The sequence below is a fragment of the Stenella coeruleoalba genome (assembly GCF_951394435.1).
Source record: "Stenella coeruleoalba genome assembly, chromosome: 11".
Classification (NCBI taxonomy): Eukaryota; Metazoa; Chordata; class Mammalia; order Artiodactyla; family Delphinidae; genus Stenella; species Stenella coeruleoalba.
In genome coordinates this window covers 91,507,620-91,527,978 of record NC_137157.1, presented here as the reverse complement: position 1 = coordinate 91,527,978, position 20,359 = coordinate 91,507,620, and the positions used below count along the sequence as shown (strand labels likewise).

The window sequence follows — 20,359 nt, the reverse complement described above, 5'->3', positions numbered from 1 at the left end:
CTCATCTGTAGGCAAAGGCATCTCTCAAGATGCTGGCATGAAAGCCCTTAAGTGAGCCTCTTTAGGCGTCAAGGGTTATTTTCCCCAAGTCAAAGCATTGTTGTTTCTTGCCGGAGATGACATCTGGCTCTAACGCTGAACACTTGCTGCTTATTTGACGCCTTCGTCTGACTGTTAGAATGCAAAACTGAAAACTACACGTAATTTCCCTGAGCAAGTCGAAGGGACCAGCAGTCTCTGCCAGGCAGCCCGGATCTGCACCCCATCCCGTCCCAAAGTGCTGTCAAGCAGGCCGCTGTCATGTGTGGGGCAGGCCCCGGGGCAGGCCTGAGACTCCTGATAGAACAGAAATCAAGGAGAGCAGGGCACTCCTCTTTCTCCTCCCCCAAAGCTACACATCTTAGCTCTGAGGATTTTCAAAGGTTAAGTGTGTGATAACACTTCATTTTGTTCAACCTTTCTTTTTCTGCATCCATCCCTCCCCTCCATTCCTCATAAGCAAGTAAACATTCTGGTGTATGACCATCCATTCTCTATATTCATACAAAATACATCTGTGAGTATGTATGTATGAGTGTGTTTTTCCAAAGTCGGATGTGTATGTGTGAGTATGTATGTATGACACCAGGTCATAGTATGCATGTCTCCGCAAACGTGCTTTTCCCACTTCATTAGACATCATGGGCTTCCTTCCAACTCAGTAGATGGCAGACTTGAGTCCTTTTAATAGCTGCATAGTATTTCCTACTAATGAATGCATCCTAATTTATTCAGTCATATCCCTACTGATAAACATTTGGGATGTTCCCCCCAAATTTAACAAAAACACATCCTACTGAATACATATCTTGGTATTTCCAAAGCATCAATTACCAATAATAAAAAAGTAGAATGAAAGGATATTTGTGTTTTCAAATGTGCTAGGTGTTGCCAGACTACGTTACCAAAGGTTTAGAGTGACTGAAATTCCCACCAGCAGAGCACGAGAATGCGCCCTGCTCACGTTCTCACCAGCACTAGGTTGTTACCCCTATTAAGCGTTCGCCAATCTGAAGAATAAAAACTGGTGTCTAATTGCTCTAATTTTCATCTCCTTGACTCGCAGTAAACCAGAGCACCCTTGCACGGCTGTTAGCCATTTTGATTTCTTTCTTTTAACCTCCAGTCACACACTTCACCCATTTTCTGTTGAGCTGTCGGTCTTTCCTATCTACTTGTAGGGAGTTCCTGGTATAGTATGATAGTAACCCTTTATCTGTCAGATGTGCTTGAAATATTTTTCTACTCTAAGATTTGTCTTCTGACTGTTTTTGGTATTTTTTTATGCACAAGATTTTACTTTTACTCCTTTCTGTCGAAGTAAAACATGTCTCTTTTTATACAGAACGCTTGATTACCCACCCTTACTTTAAAGAAAAGATCTATCCCACTCTCATAGCATTCCTTATTTTAATGTTTGGCAGTGTTATTTACAATACTAATTTAAACGTAGAGCTACGAATAAACACTAGAAAAACTAAGGTTATACAATGAAATGTGTGTGTTATAAACCTTGACAATGGAAAATGAAATAGCATGTACTAAGAGTTAGGGAATGGGAAGAAGTATAAAAGTACTAAATTTGTTTTAAGTGTGTCTCTAGAGTATAGCATGCGGTTGGCTTTTGCTTTGTAAACCAACCTGAAAGTCTTTTTGTCTTAATACCTAAATTTTGCTCATTTACGTTAATTGATGTGGTGTATTTGGCTTTGTCTCTGTAATATTTTGGTCTTTACTATTTTTTATTTATTTATTTTTAAGGATAGTTGATTTACAATATCGTGTCCATTTTCAAGTGTACAGCTAAGTAAAACTCAGTTGGTTTTTCTTAGATTATATTCCATTACAGGTTATTGCAAGATGTTGAATATAATTCTCTGTGCTCTACAGTAAATCCTTGTTGCTTCTCTATTTTATGTAGAGTAGTCTGTATCTGTTAATCCCATACCCCTTATTTGTCCCTTCTTCCCTCCCTCTCCCCTTTGGTAACCATAAGTTTATCTTCTATGTCTTCTCGCAGTGTTCTGTGTTCTTGCTTTTTGCACGGAGCTTTGTCTATACTATGTGGGGTCGACGTGCAGCATCGTTTTCTGGGCTGCACAGTCTTCTCTCCATCAGCCCCTCCCATGTTTCTCAAATGCTCTGCATCCTTCGTAGCCCTCCTCAGGCCTCAGCAACACCATGATGCTGTGCTTGTCCACGCCCAGCCAGAGAACAAGCTCTGTTTGATCTTCCGTAATCATTTTGTGGGTCAACTGCTCCCTTGGGCTATTACATTAAAATCTCTGTCTCTGTCTGTGAATGTGTCTTCAAGCACTCGAGGGCAGAGACTATATTATTTACCTCTTTCTGTCCCTGTACTGGCTTGAAACAAGTGTGTTCTCAGTAAATTATTGACTGATGTGTCACTGGGGGACAAATACTTCATACCCTCAGAAAGCCTCCAGTGCTAGATATCGGTCCAGTGCTCTTCCACGGAAAGGCTGTAGCAGGTAAGGGCTGCCTCACATACTGCCTCTCTCAATTCTGCCTCTAGATTACAGAGTGCCCTGGGCGGACTCAGTTCCATGTGGATGGCTGTACGTACGACGGCACATCTGCTGTGCTCCTTCCCCTAATCGCGTGCACACTCGGTGATGTCTAGATTTGGAAAGTTAGTGTTTTGAAAAATGTGTTAGAAAATAATTTCCATATTCAAATTTGATCCCTGCTGCCTTGACCCTTTACTGCCTTGACACGTACTAAGCTGGGGACTGGGGCACACACGCCGAAGGGAGACCCTTGCAGCCACTCTTGCCTGGCACCTGAGTGGGTCTCCCAGTGGCACTGGGTGTCCGTTGTCATCTCAGGCCTCATCTGCTATCCCTGGCTGAGCCCTGCCCCTCTGAGAGAGCCCGGGACTCCCTGGGGGTTGTGCAGACCCACTGCTGCCACTGCCCATCGCCCCCTGTGTGTGTGGTCCCTGTTCTTCACGGTTCCTCCCTCCATCTCTCCTGCTCTGGAGAGTGAAGGAATGGAGAAGTGGCGAGCTGGGGTAGAATCTGGGGCCGGGAATGGAAGGTGCTGATTCCCTCGGCACCAGAGAACAGCTGTGGTCATCTCAGATAACACCACGAGCAGAGATGCGATAATATTAGAGTAACTGTGTGTATCCTGAGTCAGGCCAGACACTTCACACAGAGTGATGGCATTCCGTTGTCACTAGCTCCCAAATAGGTGGGTACTGCGATGCCCACAGTAGAGGCAGAGAAACTGAGGCTCGCTGAGGGTCCAGGACGTCATCCCTGATCTGTTTGACTCTGGAAGCCCGTGTTTCCTGCACTGTGCCATGTGGCCAAGAGAATATTTCTGGCCTCTTGACTCCTTCCCTGCCGTGATCTGAGAGAAAAGCATCTGCTTCAGCTCCACAGCCCCCTCCAGTCACCTAAGCCTCCCAGAAGCTGGGACTCATGGCTGTGTCTGAAGACTTTACAGCAAGTGTCAACTGGAGTCCGTGGGGGGCGGGGGGCACAGGCAGGATGGTAGCAGTAGGAGGCAGGGCACAGACAAGCTGTGTGACCTTTGGTGAGTTATTTCGCCTCTGGGCCTGGCATGCAGTAGTTTTATGCAAGCAGTATTTGCTATTTTTTCTCCTTCTTCCCCTCCTGCTGTTACTGTTACTCCTACTACCAACAACAGCAACTCCTCAGCGTGCCTACTTTCCTCCCAGAACCAGCTCCAACTTCTCAAACTCTTAACTCGATCTGTTTCAAAATGTCAGACTAAACTCCATGCCCTTCTTCCGGTTACATGCAATATTTTCATTCAGGCGCAAATAAAAACAGAGATCACGAGAGTAAAACTGCTACGACCCTTCAAGATTTACCAAAGGTCTTGAACCCAACGAATGCCACCCAGCCAGGTGATCCTCTCCCATAAACCCCTCCCTGGGGCAAGGTGGACAGTTTAGAAAGCGTAGTAATTCCTTTAGGTCAGAGCATATTGTAAATACTCAACAGGCTCAACTAAGCTGAAAGATTCAACATGTTTTCCTGAAGTATCTGATGCCTTCCTGGCCCGAGGGTTTGAAACCTCCCAAGCCAACTCCCCATCCCTGGACAGCAACCCTCAGAGTCCATCCTGGGGCTCAGAGGGGCTCAGTTACTGAGAGTGGCGCCCCATCGACCTTGTCCTCTGATCCACTTTTTTCCAAAAAAGGCCCTCTTCTTGAACATCAAGACTGAGTCCTGGACCATCTCCTCTGGCACATGTGGGACCAGGCAGAGACCTCTGGAACTAAACAGCACCAAGTCATGTCCCGCCTCCTCTGAGTCAACTTCCTCCCGTATCATGGGGCTCTAGACATGTGTGCAACAGGCCCAAGGCTTAGGCTGCTCCAGAACCCAGCTCGGCAGGGCTGGGATGCTGACGGACTGACTTGACTGACGGATGCGGGTGGTGTTACAACCTGCTTCGGGGGACTGGCTACAGGCTTTAGTCACGGACATCATTCCTCATCAAGTTCCCTTGTCATTGCTACCTTTGTTCTCTGATTGCAAACTGAAAGGATAGAGCGCGAGTGCACAACGCCTGAAGGTTCTGAATGTGACTTCCTGGAGTTGAGCCCCGGCTCGGCAAGGTCTTCACTGGTATTTACATATGTGTGCATGACTGTAAGCATGCGTGCACGTATGTACGTGTGCCTTCATACATTCACTCACCCCACTACTTCATTCTAATTTGTCATCTTAGTTACATGCAGGGCCTTGAGTCAGAAAGGCCTAAATTGAGTCCTGGCTTTGGTTGTGTGTGACTCTGCAGGGGCTACCTAACCTTTTAAGTTCTGGGTTGTGGATAACTGCTCTTTTGTCTACCAACCAGCCATCCTCTGCCTGACCCCCTAACTCACTCTCTCCCCCACCCCTTTTGCTTAGCTCAGTCTCTCCTTTTGTGAACTGCCCCTTCCTCGATTCCAACCACATGGTCCTCTGAGAATGGCCATGTTATTACATCTCCCAGTCCATCCTCTGACCCAGTTACAGCTGAGGGGTGGGCACCTGACTGGTTGGGTCAAATCCTTGGGATTTTGGGCCTTAGGAACAAAGAGTGTTAAGTCAGTCTTTCCCCAGTAGCACAAGCTATCATATGTAAAAATCAGAAGCTCTTTCCACCACCTTTCCGTGCTGCCGTAGTGGTGCCCATGAAGGTCCTGGCTGATGCTCTCAAGAGTGTCAACAGTGCCGAAAGGAGAGGCAAGTGACAGTTTCTTATTAGGCCGTGCTCCAAAGTCACTGTCAGGTTCCTCACTGTGACGATGAAGCATGGTTACATTGGCAAATTTGAAATCATTGATGATCACCGGGTGGGGAAAATCGTTGTGAACCTCACAGGCAGGCCAAAGAAGTGTGGAGTGTGCAACTCTAGATTTGATGTGCAACTGAAAGTCTAGACAAATGGCAGAATAAACCGCTCCCATCCCATCAGTTTGGTTTCATCGTACTGATAACTTCATCTGGCATCATGGACCATGAAGAAGCAAGATGAAAACACACAGGAAGGAAAATCCTTGGATTCTTTTTCTAGGGATGTAGTACATACATGCAAATAAAATGCCTCAGAGAGAAAAAAAAAAAACCCGGAAGCTGTGGGCCACCATGCTTCACACCCTAGGAGAAAACTGGCCAATGGAGAGAGAAGCATGAAGCCAGTGGCCAGAGGAAAGCATGTACCAGTGAGAGAGTGGGCAAGATACCTGAGAGCATCAGTGTTCTAGAGGCTCAGCCACGTTCCCATCGTGGGTTCTGGTCAGACGATCCAGTATCCTTGTAATAAATTTGCCTTTTGCTTAAGTTCATTCAAGCTGGATATTTATTCTTTATCACCGAAACGGTCCCCATAACGCACTGTTTATCTCATCTATAAATGGCAATAGATAGTAACTATAACTATATTTATGAGGTTTTGATGAGAATTAAATGAAATAATGTATCTAAAATGCTTTTGCAAAATGCCCGGAACTTGGTGAGCACTGAGTAAATGAGGCTGGTGGCGGTTGGTGTTCATCACCAACTTTCTGTGAACATCTCAGGGGCCAGGAAGTAGGTTGCATCACAGTGACAGGCAGATCCCACTGCCATTCCCAAATAAGCACCCCCTGCATGGGATCAAGGAGAAGCAGGAGGCTTCCCCTCAAGTTCTCAGGTGCTGGGGTGTAGGCAGGGCCAATCAGCAGAGTTCCTGTTGTCAAGTCCCACAGTGACTTGTGGCTGCATCCCCTTCCAGCCCCCAGGCCTTGGGGAGGTGGGGAGGGGTTACTTGGACAATCACAGGGTCTGCACTTGCAGCCAATCTCACTTGGCAGGTCCAAAGTACACCAAAGTACCTTTTGCCCACTGGCCCGCATGCTAAACTCTGCTGCCAGGTCCCGTTATTTCCATTCCCTCCATCTCCTTTTCTACTCTCCATGGCCCCCTTCCACAAATCCTTTTCCAGGATTAAGAGCTTATAACCAGAAGGTTCTTATAAGATCCCTATAGAGAGGTTTCAAAAGCCAAGCAAGTAGGGACAACATCTGAATCCGGACATTCTAATACCAGAGTCTTCGCTTTTTGCCACTCCTCTATGTTGCCTCAAATATTGGATAAGACACATGAGAACCGTATCAGGCATGTAGTAATAATGTTCAGTAAGTGGTAGTGATCCAGAATAGCCCCACCTGCCCTGTTCTCCTTAGGCAGCCCATGTGCCTCGGGCCCGCCATAGCATCAGATGTCCTAGAGGCCCAGAGCAGCAGCAGGACAAAAGACACTAAGTGGAAGCAGTGCCACCAGCCCGAAAGCAGCAACTCGTTGTGCGAGACCTCCGGAAGCCAGAGGTGATTATACTGCTCTTCAAATGCTTTACTGAACCGCTCCCTGCTTGCTCTGCCCTTGGCTTCCTGATGAGTTTCATTACATTGTCTATCGTGATCTTTCACTTAATTTTTTTAAATTTATTTTTTATTTATTTATTTTTGGCTGCATTGGGTCTTCATTGCTGTGCACGGGCTTTCTCTCGTTGCAGAGAGCGGGGGCTACTCTTCGTTGTGGTGTGCGGGCTTCTCATTGCGGTGGCTTCTCCTGTTGCAGAGTATGGGCTCTAGGCACGCAGGCTTCAGTAGTTGCGTCGTGTGGGCTCAGAAGTTGTGGCTCGCGGGCTCTAGAGGGCAGGCTCAGTAGTTGTGGCTCACGGGCTTAGTTGCTCCGCGGCATGGGGGATCTTCCCAGACCAGGGCTCGAACCCGTGTCCCCTGTATTGGCAAGTGGATTCTTAACCACGGAGCCACCAGGGAAGTCCCTTTCTGAATTTTAAATGTATTTAATATTTAAAGACAAGGTTATTTGAAAATATGCAAGAATCTACCCATAAATCTTAGATACATAAGGCTAGCACCTGTATCAAGTACATCTCAGGACACTAAGAAAAATGATGCAAATGTTGCACACTGAGTGAACCCACCAAACAAGCAAAATCGGGTTCTCGTGCAAATCTTCAGGAGCTAGAAAACATGCCCTGGACTGAAGCAGGACCTTATCAGGTGAGGGTGCGGAGAGCTGTTTTCAGCACTGCGGGGTGCTCACACATGAGAGCCAAAAGGAAAGTAACGGGAGGGATTCTGGAAAAGGAACATATTGCATAAGTGTAATGACAATGTTTCCCAGCCCACAAATCTGAATGTAAACTCTGATGATTATGAATGTGTTTTCAGGGACAATGGAGCAGCGGAGTTGTGAGGCATAAGGTTGTGAATATATATGAAAAGAAACAAGGCATGAACACTGATAAGGCACATCAAAATAACTGAGGCAATAAGGGAACACAAATAGAAGAGAGCAAAGTCATTGAAAATGCATTCAAGTTTAAAACGACTAGACCACAGATAAATGAAAAAAATCGTGAAGATGTGTGTCCAAGAAGGTCCCTTGTAGAATTCATAGAACAGTGTGCTCACACCTCACTAAGGCCATGCAAAAGAGGAATAAATTCCTAATAAGAACACTCTAAGACTGTCCAGGGTCTACCACCCCTCCTTAGCCAGAAAGCATCCATTTTGTGGACAGGCATACACTTGTTAAGAATGTAGAAAGTAGTTTTTTTCCAGAATATTCTGGACTACGCTATCCCAAACTAGGATACCTAAAGTCATTCCTTTTCTCACCGAAGTGCCTTGCCCCAGCCTTGCAGGGTGGAAATGGCAGGAAAGGATCTCAGTCTGGCCTCCATTCTCAGATATTCTATCTCTTGCCTGGATTTCTGGATTACTCCTAGCTGGTCCCTGGCCCCCTCCAGTCTTATCTTCCTCCAGTTCATCCTCTTCTTGGCCCCAGATTTCTTAAAATACAGATCTGACCCCATCCCGACTCTTCTCAAAGCCTGTCAGTGCCTCCTCATTCACCTACAGAAAAGTACCCAACCTCCTTGGGAGAGGACACATTTGTTCCCCATACTTTCCCTTTATCTTTCCCGTTCCTATCCACCCTCCCTCCCTCTCCCTCTCCCTCTCTCTCTCTCTCTCTCTCTGTCTTTCTTGCCTTCCCGCTTTCTTTTTGGGTTATCTCTTCAGATTTCCTAGCCTTTCACTCTGATAAGAGCACACTACTCTCTTTCTTATCTAATGCCTCCACTCATGCTGTAATTCTCTATTTTAAATGCCTGCTCTTCTGGGTGAAACCCACTCAACCTTCAGGATTCAGCTCATTTGGTATCAAGAAGCCTTTTCTCACCACACCCCCAGGCTGGGTTAAGGGGTTAGGTATCCCTCTTTGGTACTCCCCAAATACCCTGTGCAAACCTCTGTCACTGAACTTCCATACGACACTATATTTAATTGCTTGCGTGTCTGGCCTGCTCCAGTAGACTATGAGTTCCTCAATGGCAGAGACTAAATATTATTTCTTTTTTCCCAAATGCTCAGCATAGAGAATGGTACCACAATGGGCACTCAGTATTACTAGGTTAGTTGAATAAAGGAATGAATGGGATTTCAAAAGGAGAATCTGCTCCTGGCAGCTAATAACAGCTAATGGTGATCCTACTACTAATACTGACTAATATTTTTTGAGCATTTTACTGTGTGTTAGGGACTATGCTAAGCAATGAATGTGGATTAGCAAATTTAATTCTCAGTATAGTCTTATAAGGTGGATATTAGTTTTTACATCCATTTACGGTAGTTTATTATATTAGTGGTACCCAATAAATCATATGTCTCAGTAGCCATGCCCTTGTGACTCGCTTTGACCAAAAGGACAGCAAAAAAATGTGACACATGTAGAGATGATGATTGACAGTGCAAAGGGCCTTGCCTTCTTGGCATGGTGGCTGACAGCTCTGAAAAAACTTGGGCCAGCCTCCCTGAGGATGAGCGAACCTGCAGAATAAGGTCCAGCTGATAGCCAGTAGCAGCAGTTAGACACACGAGTGAGGCCATTACGGATTACCCACCCTTGGTTGGGCCACCAGATGACTACATCAGGTGAGTGTTACCATGTGAGACCAACCGAAGGACCACCTAGCTTATCCCAACTCAAACTAGCCCAAAGAATAACGAGTAATAAAATGGTAGTTGTTTCAGGTCACTAGGTTTTGGGGTGCTTGTTACATAGTAGAGGTTAACTGAAGTATGTGCATCTCGGGAAAAGGCTCTGTGTAGCTGGCAAAACCAACGAAGAAGATAGAAGCAAGAAGCAAGACATATGGAGATAGAATTAAAAGACAAAATAGCACAAAGTCCTTTAGCCCACGTTAATATAAATAAGTACAGTGCTGACGTTAAGTCCTTCTTAATTGTAGTACTGTTGAAATAGTGCTAAACATAGAGATGGAAATCCTAGATCTCAGGCCCAGCCCTGCTCCCGACAAGTCCTGTGAATGTGACAGATCGCTTAACCTCTTGGACTCTGTTTCTTTATCAGCAATGTGGGAAGTTACATGTATATGTTTACAGGTATATTCTACTTCTGCTAATCTCACAGGGCTGGTAGAAGAATCCAATGTATATAACAAATTGTCCAAATGTAAGTATTAATGTTGTTGAATTAGTTAATAACTTTGGTTCGCAACAATGACTAGCAATTTACCTGTGAACCAACATAAGCCGGTGGGACAGTGAGAGAAATCCTGAAGTTAAACAGTCATCATGTTTCCATGTATCAAATAATATTTCTCTACTAGGTATTTCAACACCTTTCATATCAGTGGTATCTTACCGTCTTCTTGTAGAAGGTGCTCTTGGGGTATCTCGTATAACTCTTTTCCTTTTCTCCCCAGTGTTTATAATCTAGTTTTACGTCATCCACTGAAGGCCAGGGGGATACCTGGTCTCAGGGCAAGAGCACAGGGCCAGGAGTGTGGACACTTGCTTGGCCTCTGGCTCTAACCAGCTGTGGGACCTTGGCCCTTACTTTCCTGAGCCTGATTCTCTATCTGTAAAATATGAGGGTAACAACATTTACCAAAAGTCCCCCAAAGGGGTTCAAGAGCGACAACTGGGATGATGTGTGCGGAAATGTCTTGAAACTATTCCCTGCACAAAGTCAAGGTGGTGTCAAGCAGAAAATACCCTTGATGTTTAAAGGTATTCATTTATTTAGAGGTATTTAAATTGACGATATGCCAGACACTGGCTTAAGTGGTAGGTTTTGCAGGGGAAAAATGGGGAAACTGACCTTTTGAGATGCGAGGTCATTTGCCTGTGGTCACGTAATAATTAAAAAATGGCTGAATTGGATTCAAATCCTTGTCTGCCTCCCTCTACAGCTTGGGCAGCCTCCAAATGAAAACGCCTCAGCCCCCAGGAAAGCAGAAGGATTGGCCAGGTTGTTTACATTCAATGGGGTCACCAGCTTGCGGCTAAAGAAACAGATGATGAAAAAAGTGCTGGGGGAGAAAAGGCCTGTGTACAAACACAGCTTAATTAATTAGGCAACTCAGACAAGGCAGAAGAGGCGGGTTTCCAGATGCCTGACATGGAGGATTAATTAGCAGAGAGGCACCAGTCCCCGGCCTTGATTTCTGTCCAAAGCACATGGTGGGATTAAATGACTAAATTGCCTCAGTGCCCCTCACCTAACTCAACTAAAGCCACTTGACTGGTTGTCATTGAGAATGACAACCGAACTGAAAAGGCTTCACCGACTAAAGCTTCAAGTGCCGTCCAGAAAATAAAGTAGTTTCCAGTGTTTCTAATTCAAGTCACAAAGGGTCAGAATAAAATTAAAGTGAGGTTAGGTTGCACGCCACTAGCACTTGGAAATTCCACATCTGTACCTACTCAGGGAAATAAAATGGAAACCCTGTAATTCCTAGCAGGCAAAGCCACCAGCTTCACTGCCACTGTCTTCATGGTTGCAATGGAAGTGTGTTTGGGAAAAGCCAGAGCACACAGCCCACTGCTTCCATTTTCTCATTCATTTTGCTTATTTAAAGGATAAATGATTATTTAGGAGAGAGAGATTGACTGTACTCACCTGAGTTATGGTAACTATAAAGTACAACCATCCCTTGATCTCCACGGGGTACTGGTTCCAGGACTGTCCCCCCCACCCCCAAGGTACCAAAATCCAGGGACGCTCAGATGCTCAAGTCCCTTATATAAAATAACATAGTACAGTCAGCACTCACACCCTCGGATACGGAAGGCCAACTGTATGTGTGAAATCTTTCGGGATCGTGACAAAATGGGGTTGGACCAGCCTAGGGGAATAAATAATATGGAGTCAATATTAAATGAAATGTGTACTGTTCCAGCTCTAGTGTGACTTTATGAGTCAAAGTGACTTTCCAGGAATGGGTCCCTTCTCTGCTTCCACAGTTAACATTTCCTAGGGGTTCTGAAAGCGCTGCTAATTCGTTGTTTATGTGTTTGACAGTGAATTTCCATGTATTCTGCAGTTGTTTGGGACTTGTCCTCTGCCCAATTAAGCAGAGGAAGTTAATGAGGTATGCAATGACTTCGTGCCACCCAGCAAACAGGATACAAAGTGTACAGGGAGAAGTCAGTGAAGGGTCAGGGCAAAGAGTCAAGGGAGGCTGGAGGGTTAGGTCTGGGCAGAGGGTGGAGGGGCAGAGAGGCCAGGCGAGACTCCACATTTGTGGCGGGGGGGTGGGGGTGGGGAGCTAAACAAAGACACCTAGATCTGGACGTGGTCTAGACAGATTCAGTCATTTTTCAACCACGCTGTATATTAGAATCACCTGTAAAGCTATCAAAATGCTGATTCCTGGGTCCTGTCCCCACTCCCAGTCTTGGAATTGCAGGATGTAGTCTAAACAACAGTAGGATAAAAAAAATCTCCCCAGGTGATTCTCATGGGCAGCAGGATGGAGGACCACTCATCTATGGGGACCTCTTCATTTTACTAAAGGGGAAACAAGGGAAAAAATATGGGGAAGCAAAAGAGAGCGCCACTGGGGGCCAGTGGCGGAAGGTGACACTTCACTGAGTTGTCCTGGGCAGCTTCGCTCTGGCTTCAGGCGGAAGGAATTTCTCACGGCCCGGCATGCTTCACCCTGTCAGGTTGTCGCACTTGGGCCCATTTGCAGATTCTTCTGTTAACATGAAGTGAGGCTGAGGGGATTTAGACCAGTGGTGCTCAAAGTGTGGTCCCCACACCAGCCCCATCAGCATCACTTGGGAGCTTGTTAGAAATGCACGTCCCCAGGCTTCACTCCAGACCCTGTGAATCAGCAGCTGTGGGAGTAGGACCCAGAAATCTGGGTTTTAACACACCTGAGGCACACTGAAGTTTGAGAACCACTGGTTTAGATCATTGTTTTTCAAACTTGGGTCTTTAGAGGCAGGAAGTAGAGTGGGCGGGGATGGTACTAAGGTTCATGAGGACACTGGCTGCTGCAACTGAGGATGAAGGATGGGGTTTTCTTCTAAGGAATCAAGGACCACAGGGTAAAATTCATCCCTGTCCACAATGAGGATTTTAATATTTACCATGTGTCCCCTGCCTGGCTACAGCTAACTGGTGGAAATAAAGTGCCTTTTCTTCCCTCGAAGAGATGTGAGGTCACACTGATACATCCCTGCTTTGATCAAGTTCCGTCTTTGCCGACGATAGGGGTTATTTCAGAACCTTCCTGGTCTTAACGTTAATATTTCTATTTCAGCTCTTGATTATGTCTCATAATAGATAAGAAAATTCACATAATAGTAAAAAAAAAAAAAATCAACATTTTCTTTGCTTGCAGAACGTATTCACGACTCACACCCAGCGACACAAGCACCCACCCCCAAACCCTCCCCCACTTGTTTCTCATTCTCCCTTGGCTCTGGGCCCTTCTCGTCACTACCACACAGCTGTTGACAAGAGGAATATGCTGAGATGATGGAAGAGCCAGGTCACAGCAGATAATCCATTTATATATAACAAAAAATGTGTGTCACACTTCGCTGACCATGTCAGTTCTGAGCTGCTATACATGCAGAAGAGATCCTTCATTCCCAAGATGGATTTCAAAGCCAAATGAAAAATGCATATGATTTGGCCATGTTCCTGCTCATGTTTTAACGCATCCTAGAATAAAAGGTAGAGAGAGGCTCTCTGACCAACAACTCTTTATTGACCACGTGGGCTGTGCTAGGCTCTGTGTGAGACTCCCTGCCGGGGACACAGAAGGCACTGACACGGACTCTGCTTTCCAGAAGCTGATAGTCGTGCCTCGGTATCCACTGGGAACTGGTTCCAGGACCAGCCAGGGATGCCATATCTATGGAGGCTCAAGTCCCAGAGTTGGTCCTCTGTGTCTGTGGGTTCCACACCCACGGATTCAACCAACCCCAGTTGGTTGGATTCAATCCTGGTTGAACCTGAGGATGCAGAAGCCGTAGACACAGAGGGCGGACTGTATGATAAAATGGAGAAGAAAGAAATACACATACGGAAAACCGTCTTACAACATCCGGTGGATTGGCTATGGTGGGCTAACTGCTGTAACGAATAGTCTGTGAAATGTATTATAAGTCCAACACAATAGGATTTTATTTCAAGTTCACGTAACTGCACTGAGGTGGCCAGGGCAGCCTCCTCCATGTAGCTATTTGGGGACCCAGGCCAGTGGAGACGTCCACCTTCAACGCGAGGCTTTCAAGGTCCCCACGGAGGTGTTTCCATTCCAGCTAGACAGAGACGGGGGAGCACAGTTGAGCTTGTGTGGGAGGATTTTACGGCACCCCTCACTTCTGCTCACGTCGCATTGTCTAGCCGTCAGTCATGTGGCCACACCTAATTGTAAGAGAAGCTGGAAAACAGAGTCCAGCTGTAAACCCCAAGACGAAGCACAAACACGTTTTGGCAAAAAGCTACAGCTTCTGCCATAGTAAGCATGGTTGGAGGGTGTGTGGGGCTCGGTGGGGAGGGAGATTGGCAATAGCTTTCTCTATATGTGGTGGTCTTGTTTGGTTGTTTCCCATTATCGAGTTTTACTTTTGTAATCTTTGAAGATCCCGTTATCTGTACTTATGGTTACTTCCTTGATCTTCCTAGAGCGCTAGGGAACACTAGACAGTACAGTCCACTCCAGGGATGAGTGTTATTGGGAGGAGAAACTGCGCAAGAGAGGGGTAGCAACCTTTAAATGATGCTACTTTGACGTCTTTCTGTCTCTCCTTTTAGCCAGTAATTCACTGCCTAATGCCAATGCATGAAAACCACTTTAGTGTTGCACTTACCGGGAAGTGATGGATTTCATTCAGATGCCTGGGCCAAGAGAGGTCCAGTAAGGCAGGACACCAAATGAATGTTTGTTCTGGGGTCTGATGGGATATGAATGCTGAAAGGAGATTTAAAAATACAGAGTGTAGAGGAATATGAGAAAAAGAAATCTCTTCACATGGAGAAAAGCAGGATGGTGAGACAGTCTGTAGTACTAAAGAGGGACTGGAAATGGAGAGAGGGCCATTTGCATTTTTTCCTGTTTTCTACAAAGAAGGGAAATCAATAGACCCTCCTTAAGAGCTCTCTCTGGGCAAAGAACAGATACCTATCTCATTTCTCCCCCTCACTACCCTGCCAGCACTTTCCCAGACACCATTTTATTAGTTCAGGGTACTGGGAGGAACAGAGGAAGATGGAAAAGCAGCACACATCTGGACTTACAGCCCCCCTGCTGCTTGTCTGCAAAGATAATTATCTAATTGGAATTAACAGACACTCAGCGTCTGTTGGAAACAACAGACGTAAGTAGTCATCAAAAGGTTGAGTGTGAGCACAGAAGGATTGGCAAATATGTGAACCTGGCCTCTTTAACTCGGTGCCCTGAATCTAGCCGTCTGCTTGCTTTAAGTAAGATGTTCTGCTTCACGTAGACAGTTAGTGGCAGGGAGGAAAGGAGTATGTGTTAGATGTCCTGTGCATTACGCTGGGAAAGGTATTTTACACCTCTGGCGTTTGATGGTGGAAACATAAGCTCAGGAAAACCTTTCATATGTTGATAGCTGTAATTAGAATACAGGTTTTTGTTCTTTAATGCATTCATTCATTCATTCATTCACTCAACAAATATATACCACTCAGGAGACAGGCACGCTTCTAGCTGCTGGGGATAAAGGTGAACAGTCCAGTCCCTGGCCTCCAGAAGTTTACATTTCAGTGAGGAAGAAAGACAGTTAGCAAATATATAATAAAATGTCAGCTGGAGAGAACTGCTATTAAGCAAATTAAATGTGGGAAAGAGGACGGCATGTGATGGGGCTTAGACAGGGCGGTCAGGGAGGTCTTCTCCAAAGAGGTGGCATTTGAGCAGAGACCTGAATGAAGTGAGGGTCCTGGGAATATCTGAAGGAGGAGGATTTCAGACAGAAGAGTGCAAGGGCAAAGATTTTGCAATGGCACCTTCCTTGGAGTGTTTAAGGGACAGCAAGCTGGCCAGTATGGCAGGAGCTGGGGAATCCAAGGGGAAAGTGGCAGGAAATGAGTCTGGAGGGCTTGGGGGCAGACAGACCAGCTAAAGAGGCTTTGGATGATCTGTGTTTGATGAAAAGCTGTTGCAGGTTTGTGAGCAAATCACTGACATGAACTGTTACGTTTTGAAAGTACTGTTTTGGCTGCTACATCGAGAACTGACCATAGGCAGCAAGAGAAGATACAGAAGTCAGGTAAGGAGATGATAGTGACTTTGACCGTGGCGGTGATAACAGAGGGAGTGTGAATTGGTTAGTTTCAGGATATGTTTGGAAGAGAGAGATGACAGGATTTGCCGACACATTTGATATTGGATGGAGAGAAAGATAACTCTGAGGTCTGGGGCCCGGGCCATGGGTGAATGGTGATGCCATCTACTGAGATCCCGTACAGAACAGTGATTAGGCTGCAGCCAGTGCAGACGTGGATGCCAGGAGGACTGAGATTAATACCCAGTTCTGCTATTTATGAGCCATGTGATCTCAGGAAGTTCTCTCTGTATCTCAGTCTTTCCTCTGTGTAACGGGGATGTTAAAAACACTGACCACATAGGATTGTTATACAGATGAAATAAGTTAACACCTGTAAAGCACCTAGAACAGAGTCTGGAGTATAGGAAGCTCTCAATAAATACTGGCTATGATGAGAAGCATGGAGAGTGGGAAGCAGACTCATAGAAAAGAATCAAGAGCTTGATCTGGGACAGGTAAGTTTGAGTCCCCTCTCAGACATCCCAGTAGAAATGTCAGTGAGCAAGTAGGCATAAGAGTTTGAGTTCAGGTGAGAGTTCCAGACTGGAGGTATAAATTTGGGAGATATCCACACATAGAAGATTTTGCAGGTCAAGGGGTTGGATAGTATAAGCTTGCCCTTCCCAAGCAAACACAGACCATGGACTGTAGCCACCAGGGAGAACAGTATGGAGGTTCCTTAAAAAACTAAAAACAGAGTTACCAAATGATCCTGCAATCCCACTCCTGGGCATATATCTGGAGAAAACTTTAATTTGAAAAGATACATGCACCCTAATGTTCCTAGCAGCACTATTTACAATAGCCAAGACATGGAAGCAACCTAAATGTCCATCAGCAGATGAACGGATAAAGATGATGTGGTATGTACACACACACACACACACACACACACACACACACACACACAATGGAATATTGCTCAGCCATAAAAAAGAATGAAATAATGCCATTTGCAGCAACAGGCACGGACCCAGAGATTATCATATTAAGTGAAGTAAGTCAGACAAAGACAAATATCATATGATATCACTTATATGTGGAATCTAAAACATGATACAAATGAACTTATTTACGAAAGAGAAGTATACTCACAGACATGAAAAACAAATGAATGGTTACCAAAGGGGATAGCGGAGGGTGGGGAGGGATAAATTAGGAGTTTGGGGTTAACGTATGCACAGCACTATATATAAAATAGGGAAACAACAAGGACCTACTGTACAGCACAGGGAACCCTACTCAATATCTTGTAATAACCTATAATGAGAAAGAATCTGAAAAAGAATACATACATACATATGTATACACACACACACATATACATATGTATGTGTTTTTTCAGATTCCTTTTCATACACATGCATACATATATATGTGTATATATATGGTGTACATATGTGTGCATATATACATATATGCATGTATAACTGAATCACTTTGCTGTACACTTGAAACTAACACAACATTGTAAATTAACTATACTTCAATAAAAAAAACTACAGACCATGGACAAGAGATTAATGTGTTCTGAAAGCTAACAAGGAAAGGCAGAGTAACGCACAAGAAGAGGTGCTTACGTAGACTTGGGGGACAGGGACTGTTTCTCTGAGCAACTGAGGCTTAAGTGGAAACCCTGAGGGAGAACTTGCATTCATAACTATGCTCCCTGCTCTTCTTTGTCTATTTTTGGTCAAAACACTCATGGCCTATATTGAGCAGATTAAAAAAGATATGCGTATAGAAAAGGACAATGACAAAATTAATTGTGCATCTATGTACATTTCCTTAGGAAAAACATCAGTTGGTCTTCTTCAATGAGATGTTCTGTCTTCAGTAAAGTTTTGGCATTTACCAGTGAAAGGAAATGTCATAATTTCCATACATTTTGCATTTGCAGCAAGAAATCACTCACGGCTTAGTCAGCATTTTCTTAAAACGATAACGATAATCACGACACAGCCTTATCTAAGCTAACAAACCATTATCCTTCATAACCTAAGCATGAACGGGACCCTGATGAAAAGGCTTACTAGTTTTCCTCCCTGTTTAGGACATTAGACCCTTAATATACACGTAGAAGCTGTATATATTAAGATGCCTGTTCACACAGTCCACCAAATATGTCAATACTCTTTTCCCTTTCCCTTCCACTCTGGGTGCCAAACCACGAAAGTCCATGCTGCATCAGTAAATTGTTTAACTCAAACAGAGCTTAGGGGGCTTCCCTGGTGGCGCAGTGGTTGAGAATTTTCCTGCTAATGCAGGGGACACGGGTTCGAGCCCTGGTCTGGGAAGATCCCACATGCCGCGGAGCAACTGGGCCCGTGAACCACAACCACTGAGCCTGCGCTCCGCAACAAGAGAGGCTGCGATAGTGAGAGGCCCGCGCATCACAATGAAGAGTGGCCCCCGCTTGTCACAACTAGAGAAAGCCCTCCCACAGAAACGAAGACCCAACGTAGCAAAAATAAATAAATAAGTTAATTAATTAAAAAAAATACTCTCCATTCTTTATGTGCTCAAAAAAAAAAAAAAAAAAACCAGCTTGGTTAAGAGTCTAGGCCAAAATAATGTCACTGACCTGTGAATAAGCGTGCAGGCCTGACCGGCAAAGGGGATTTAAAAGACACAAGATTAGAGTTCCCACTGAAGTGGAAAGGAAGGCTTCTACTCTTCAGAGAGACCTGCTGTCATTTTTCCACTGTCCCAGATGGTGAGAGTTATATACTCCTTGACCTGAGCCAAAGACGATGTAAGAGAAAACAAACGGATAAACAATATCTGCTCAGAGAAACTGAGCAAAAGCCCATCTCCAATGGCTTAAGTACAAGACAAACTTTCCGGACAAGGATGCTTCGCCTGACCCTGTTTTCTACACTATGGTTTACAAGGTAACTGAAAAAAAATCTCGTAAGAGACTAGTTCAAGGTATCCCACAATACCTGGAAATGACAATACTAGATTTAAAGGACTTTGAACGCAGTGATTTGATTTTCTTTTTTTTTTTTTGGTAAGGAGTAAACCAAGGCCAAGATATGTCCATATGCATACATAGTACATGCTGAATGAACGTGGATGGACAGGTACTGGCAGAGGCAATCACTGGGCACTGGCCACTGATCAGAGAAAGTAACATCTTGGGGGAAAAGCCATGCCTGCCAAAGAGAATCAGAGCTGGGGATCATAGTTTTCAATCTAGCCCTCTGTCAACAGCACAAGAAAGGGTCTTCTTAATTTGCAAGTTAAACAGGTCTCCAGAGTGCAGGAGTCCATCTCTGTTTATGGAAGGGTGCTTGAGCTCTCATTTCAAGATGGTCTGTCTTAATAATGCAAGTAACAGAGCACAGATGGCAGCCTTTAACACTGAAGAAGCACTTGGCAAATGTTAGTGGAGGGAGTTTCTAGTAAGTCACATCACGTAGAGAACTGTGCACTCCCAGTGACCTCAGTACGGCGAGCCCCATCCTACCCCTGTCTATGGAAATGGGATGGGTCTGAATTTTCTGGGCAAAGAACATGACTCCTCTTCTTACCCTACTCTTGGTTCCCCTGCATATGACAGCCTACGGTGAAGATGAGGCATTCCCTTCCCCTTTGTTTACCCCATGGGAAGGAAACAGGAAATGAAAGATAACATGTATGGAATACCTCCAATCTCCCAGTCCCTGAGGAAGGTCTACATACCCAGCTAGGGAAGTTATATTTTCTCCTTTTTACTGAGGAGAGAACTGACGTTCAGGAACGCTGAGTAACTGGCCCAAGGTCATCGAGTCAAAAGTTGCAGTGTCAAGATTCAAACCCAGTTGTCTCTCCCGAAGCCACATTCTTTCCAGGGGAGGCAGTCTGGTTCTGATCATGCCTATCCTACTCAAGGTCCCAGCAAAATTTCAGCAACAATGCTTTTTGATTCATACGCTGTGGCAACCAGTCAGCAACAGACCCTCGTGCCAGAGAGCGCCTTGCTCAGGTCATAAAAATAAAAAGGTTCTGCAGTCGCAGAGGCAGTAAAAGCTGTCACAGTGCTCACAGACAAGGAGGAGGCTGCCCTAATACCAGCTACATCCTGTGGGTTTTGGCAGTCACGGCATTAATAGCTTTTTCATACCTGATGACCATTAATAGGTCACTTCTCAATGT

The 20,359-nt window shown here is 45.1% G+C and overlaps 1 protein-coding gene and 1 pseudogene across 12 annotated transcripts in view; one reads left to right on the top strand and one right to left on the bottom strand.

Moving 5' to 3' along the window:
• The window catches only part of GRIN2B (glutamate ionotropic receptor NMDA type subunit 2B), a 630,348-nt gene that overhangs the window by 54,898 nt on the left and 555,091 nt on the right, over positions 1-20,359 (bottom strand). The gene's annotated exons all lie outside the window — the stretch shown is intronic.
• On the top strand, positions 5,018-5,601 carry LOC307194054 (small ribosomal subunit protein uS8-like; annotated as a pseudogene). Its single transcript has one exon. The product of its transcript is annotated as a small ribosomal subunit protein uS8-like (transcript).